This window comes from Kogia breviceps, chromosome 17, assembly GCF_026419965.1.
Source record: "Kogia breviceps isolate mKogBre1 chromosome 17, mKogBre1 haplotype 1, whole genome shotgun sequence".
NCBI lineage: Eukaryota > Metazoa > Chordata > Mammalia > Artiodactyla > Physeteridae > Kogia > Kogia breviceps.
This window is the reverse complement of record NC_081326.1, coordinates 61089798-61095797: the sequence shown is the minus strand read 5'-3', so window position 1 is coordinate 61095797 and position 6000 is coordinate 61089798. Positions and strand designations below refer to the sequence as shown.

The following is a 6000-nucleotide window of genomic DNA, read 5'->3' as shown; positions in this document are numbered from 1 at the left end:
GAGGTAGGGTGGAGGTGAGGGGGTGGGGTGGAGGTAGGATGGAGGTGATGGGGTAGAAGTAGGGTGGAGGTGATGAGGTAGATGTAGGGTGGAGGTGAGGGGATAGAGGTAGGGTGGAGGTGAGGGGTTGGAGGTAGGTTGGAGGTGATGGGGTGGAGGTAGGGTGGAGGTGAGGGGGTAGAGGTAGGGTGGAGGTGAAGGGGTGGAGGTAGGGTGGAGGTGAGGGGGTGGGGTGGAGGTGATGAGGTAGAGGTAGAGTGGATGTGAGGAGGTGGGGTGGAGGTGATGGGGTGGAGGTAGGGTGGAGGTTAGTGGCTGGGGTAGAGGTAGGGTGGAGGTGGGGTGAAGGGTGGGGTGAAGGTGGGGGCGGCGGAAACCATAGTACTTTGCAGGTTGGTCCCTGGGGACGGGCTGACACCTGGTGTTGTAGTAAAATTCTTGACCTCTAATCACAGCCCCCTACACCACATCCTGCGAGACGTGTTGAAAAGCATTGCTCCCAGTTTCCCTGACTTTTCTGTTTTGACTTGTTCATTATTGTAGAGGATACATGATAAGGAGCAAGAACCCAATTTTCAAGGCCTAGTCGAGTTCGAAGGAAGTCCACACCTCAGAGGAACCTTGGAGGGAAAGAAAAAAGAAAAAAAAAAAAAAAGAAAGAAAAGAAAAGAAATCTCTTTTCTCCTATAGTAACTTCCGCGAAATCTCCAAAAACCGAAATAGTTAATTTGTAAGCTCCCTTTCATTTTTTCCTAAACAGTGCCACCTACTGTCCATTTGAAGTCATCAGTAGGCTTGTTGGCGAGGACCAAAGAGAAATAAAGAAAGGCGAAAAAAGGAACAGAGAAAATTAACTCCCAGCCTTGGGTCATTGGAAGAAAGATGAGAAAAGACCATCACGAAGCAAAAATAAGTATTTTGACTCGTTATCTTTTTAAGAGACTCGCAAGAAGCAAAAGTCACTTAAGACTTTCCCTTAAAATAGCTTTTTTTAAGGGCGCTATTTTGGAGTCCTCTAGAGGACGGTTTCTATTTTGTTTTGTTTTATTTATAATGCTCGCTGTTGGCGTATTTTAATGTTAGGGGACCAGGTTAAGAAAAAATACAATTATTTTTCTACTTTTTCGCCCACCCAAGGCGAAACTTCCATGTAAAAGGGACTTTGGACATTTGACATCAGCTCAGAAACTTTTGAGTTGGCGGGAAGGGTTAACAAGTGGTAGAGCAGTCACTGATCTTTTAGAGTTTCAGCCGGCTTTCGGAGGCTCCAGGTGTACACACACACACACACGCACACACACACACACGCACACACACACCTCCCAGCTCTCTCTCCCCAGGGCAGTTACTTAGCCTAAGGGCACCATTCGGTCTTAAAGCAAATTACTTAAACAGAACTGGCAGTGCATCGCGAAGTGGGAATCCTTGTAGCTCAGAGCAGTCAGTCTACACAGCGTGGCCTCCCGGCTCCACTGCTGGAGGAAAGGAGGGAATCAGGTGGTGGCCAGCATGTGTGCACAACATTTCTCTGCACACGTTTGCAATCAAGTTAATTGAATTCATTGGCGTTTAGAACCGGTCGCTAGCTCGGCGAGAGCTTTGAATGGCCAATTTCTCTCTCCCCCTCCCTGCCTCCCGGCCGCCCGCGCTCCCATCTCCCGCCCCTCCGGGTTCCCCAGTCCGCACCTCCCTTCTCCCCTCCCCTCACCCCCCACTCCCTCCTCCGCCCTATTAAAACACCCACCAGCTCACTTGTTAAGACCCCCTTAAGTTGGAGGAGGCAGAAAGGCAACAACCGCGAGGAAGGAGAAGTCAAGACGTCTGGAAAGAATTACCCAGTCCTGGCTTCCAGCAGCCCATTGAACCAGGGACTTGAACCAGCCCCAGCCAAAGACTTTCTCCCGATTCTACGCTTCCTGGGTTCTGCTGAGTTTTCACCAGGCTTTTTTTTTTTTTTTTTTTTAATACGAAGAAGAGACTTTCCGATACTAGGGGAGGGGGAACTAGAGCATAAAATAAAATAAAGTTAATTTATTTTCAAAGCACAGATAACATTTTCTTTAAGAGTTAGAAGATTGAAGTGCAACGGAAATATTAAAAAATACTAGTGATTTTTTTTTTTAAGTGGGTGAGACCTAAGCATTTAAGACTCCCCCATCCTTTTTAAATGTTGTTTTTAAATTTTTTATTTTTTTTGGCCGGTCGTCTCAAATTCATCTGATCTCCTATTACCTCAGTTTTGGAAACTGCCCGCCACCGACCCTCCGGGACCACACAGACAGGCTGAGGACAACTTTATGACCAAGAGCTGAACAAGGTACGTTACACTGGCGCGATTTGGTGAACGCTGAGGGTCCTCGAACAGGCCAGGGAGAGGGGAGACACTATCCACGTTAAGAGTTAAACACAAATTTAAGTCCGTTTTCGACGGAAAAGTTTGAGGTCTGAAAATTTCCAACAGACTGCAAATCAGGGGATATTTCAGAGCACTGTCAGGCTTAGCAACATTTCCTCTGTCTTCTCCCATCCCTGCAGCGCTCGCCCGAAATCCGCTGCCTCTCTGGAACACAGGTAACCTCTTTGCCTGGGAAAGGCTGCAAGTCCCGTGATGTAGTTTTCCATTCCGCATCTTCCCGAGCTGCAGAGGGGCTCACGAGTTAGGGAACAAGAACGTCCACTGTGTACGGAAAATGCATTCCGCGCAGCATTCCCCCGTCCCCCTTATTTCTATCACTTCTCTTCTTTTTTTCCCACACACTCTCTGTGGGAAGGAAAGCCCTGGACAGCCTAGCGCGTTTTCCAAGTGGGAAGCCTGTTTCTCATTTGGAATGCAAAGGGTTAAAGCGATCCTGGGTCCCAGCTCTGGCCCCAAAGAAGGAGGGTCCTTCGCCACCTCCTCGCAAGCTACCGGCCTCGTTCGGCCACTCCCCGTCTTCCCCTGGCCTCCCCTCCTTTGCACTCCCTGCACCCCATTAAAGTGTCACCGTGGGTCCGTCCGGGCTCAGCTCGGCTCCAGAAGCCATCCTACGGTCTGGGGTCCCTGACCCAAGCAGTGGCACTCGGAGACCCGCGAGGGAGGAGGGCGCGCATCTCTCCTCTCGGCTGCAGGGCTGCCGCCGGCCCGCGAGGACAGGGCGTGCGCGGGGACCGCGTGCTGCGCGCACGCAGCTGCAGCGTCCCGGGAGCCAATTCCGACGTGGCAACGAGCACGCTGGCGCCTCTTTCCGCAGCTGCAGCGCGGGGCACAGTCGGGTGGGGATTTGGGGGTGCTTTCCCGGGCGCCCGGCCCCGGGTGCGGGGTGGGCTGTGGGAGCCGGGGTGAAGGTGGGAGGCGAGCCAGCGGCTAGGTAGGGATGGGTAATCAACACCTTGGGCGGAATTCGTCACGCGGGTTCCCGCCCAGCGCGAGCGAGGGCTACAAAATGGGTCCCTGTGAACCGGAGGGCGGGTCTGAAAGGAGGGTCTGTGTGAGAGCGAGGACTGGGAGGCTGGAGGCTTTTCCTCAGGCTGAGGATACGCAGCCGAGGGGAAGTGGCTCTGAAGGGATAATTAAGTCTGGAAGGAGAGGCTGGGAGCTGAGAGGCGGTGCCTAGGGAGGAGGGCTTTCAAGACCTGGGTCCTATTACACAGACTTAGGTGCCAGCTTCCCGCGGCCGCTCCCTCCATCCCCCAGACGCCCGCGCTAAGTACTTGGGAGTCACCAACCCCACGCGCCTCCGGGTGGAGTGAGCTGCTACCGCCCTGCTCCCAGGAGGTGGGGTGTAGGAGCTCTGCTGGCTCCTCCCTGCCCGGTTCCACACCCTTGGGGGCCATTGCTGCCGGGTGTCTCCCGAACAGCTGCCCAGAAAGGCTACTCTACTCCAACCCACGTGGCTGGCCTGGGATTGCCTTTGACGTCACACCTAGGGGGGAGGTGTGACGCAATAGGTCGGGAAGTCCTGATTGGCGACCGAGGGCTTCCCCAACTTGAGGCCTGAGTATATATAGACTTTCAGCTGAGCCTTAGAGTAAAGCCAAGGAAGTCGGTAGTTGAACATTGCTGGAAAAGGGAAGCGACAGATAAGAAGAACAGCTTCACTGCCCCTTGTAGATTTCAAGGCTTTTTTTCCGGCAGATTTCTTATTGTAGTGAAGGCATATGAAAATGTACCTCTGCAGGTTTAAAACAGGATTGTGATTTTTTGAAAAGGTCATTTTAACAAAATATTGTAACGGTCAACACACATTCAAACATGCCAATGAGGAAAGGCTAAAAATTAAAGTGTGTATTTGTATAGAATTGGGTAGAACAAATAGTTATGCCCATCTAAGTATTTGTAGATAACAATTGAAAATGTGACAGGATAGGTTTGAAAAGAACTCTTAACTTCTAAACTTTTTTTTCCCTTTCATTCCAATTTGTGCAGATTGAATCATTCATTACATTAGTTTTCACTGCACTATTCTAGAAGCTAAATAAGATTACTCAGGCAGCTGAAATATTGGTGTTTTTTAAAAAAATATTTATCATATCCCACCAAAGATTTTCCTAATATTTTGGCTATTCTTTTAAATTTTCGATAAAGTTTCACTCTTTGAAGTACAAATTTTAGTATGTATATTATGTTGTATAGGCATTAAGCAGTATTGGGGCTAATCATTCAAAATTCTGAGACATTTCTGGATTACAGCATTATAATGAGGATATCATTTCTCCTGTTTTCTTTCTCTTATTTATATAACATCTGAGTTGGGTGAACAGAAAAGCTTATTGTAGAAGTGTTGACATGTAAATTACCGGAATTACTTGTATTGTACCTAGAACTGAATCCGTTCTTATCAGAGAAAGCTATGGTGTTTATAAGAATTCAAGGTCTTAAATCAGTGACTAGCATCAAATTTGAATGTCACTCTCCACAAAACGTTTAGTCAGCTACCTTGCTGGAAAACAAGAATTGTGCAACAAATGAGTAACAGACTTACTAGAAAGTAAATCATATTGAAAGTAATCATTCATGTTAAGTCTGTAGAATAGCCCCACGATGTTGAATTTCATAAATATTGTTTTGCCCATGGTTTCCTTATCAGCTAAGTTTTTTTTGAAGAAATATTTCTTGAATTGTTAAATTCATGCCTGTCACTGATTCATTTATTTTCTCTCACTGGCACTGTGAGGAAAGGCCTTATCTATGGATTAATGGAGACATCCCCTTTAGCAAAACTATATTACACAGTTATATTTTAAATCTAATAACAGGTAGCATGTTACATTATTAACTTCTTGAGTTTTATACAATGTGGGAGCTATGAGTTAATGTAATTGCAGAATAGAGCATGAACCCCATTGCCCCTTTCTGGGTTCTTTTTTTTTTTTTTTTTTTTGGTTTAGTTGGTTTTTTGTGGTACGCGGGCCTCTCACTGTTGTGGCCTCTCCCGTTGCGGAGCACAGGCCCTGGACGCGCAGACTCAGCGGCCATGGCTCACGGGCCCAGCCGCTCCGCGGCACGTGGAATCCTCCCGGACCGGGGCACGAACCCGTGTCCCCTGCATCGGCAGGCGGATTCTCAACCACTGCGCCACCAGGGAAGCCCTCTGGGTTCTCTTTTTATCCGTGCATACCCAAGCTGTGTTCCACTAAGAGGCTGTAAGGACAGAACCAGTGGCAGTGCTAGGACAGCTGAATGGGGGGACAGCTCCCTGCAGGAAAATCATTTCCATCACCCCAACTTGGTTTTAATCCTTTCCTCTGTAGCAGCAATCTGCATAGACTTAGTATCATCCCACTGCATATACCTTAAATTCAATAATATTTTGAATGTTACCTATAACTTAATGTTAGCTATAACATGTGGAGTTTATATATATATATACTGCCTTACAATCTAGGAAAATGTCACTGATATATGAGTCAAAATAAATACAAGGTCAAACTCAAATATTTTTAAATTTAAATAATAAAATATTTAGAAATGAATGTCTCTTAAAAGCATAATCTGTACTGCAGTTTATTTAAAAATGAACA

At 47.5% G+C, this 6000-nt stretch overlaps 1 protein-coding gene across 1 annotated transcript in view; it reads left to right on the top strand.

Annotated features, from left to right (window-relative positions):
• The first annotated feature begins 1757 nt into the window (after positions 1–1757).
• The window catches only part of HAS2 (hyaluronan synthase 2), a 29371-nt gene continuing 25128 nt past the window's right edge, over positions 1758–6000 (top strand). The window contains exon 1 of the mRNA XM_059042680.2: positions 1758–2317. The gene's annotated coding sequence lies outside the window, so the exon portion shown is untranslated. The remainder of the gene's footprint in view (positions 2318–6000) is intronic.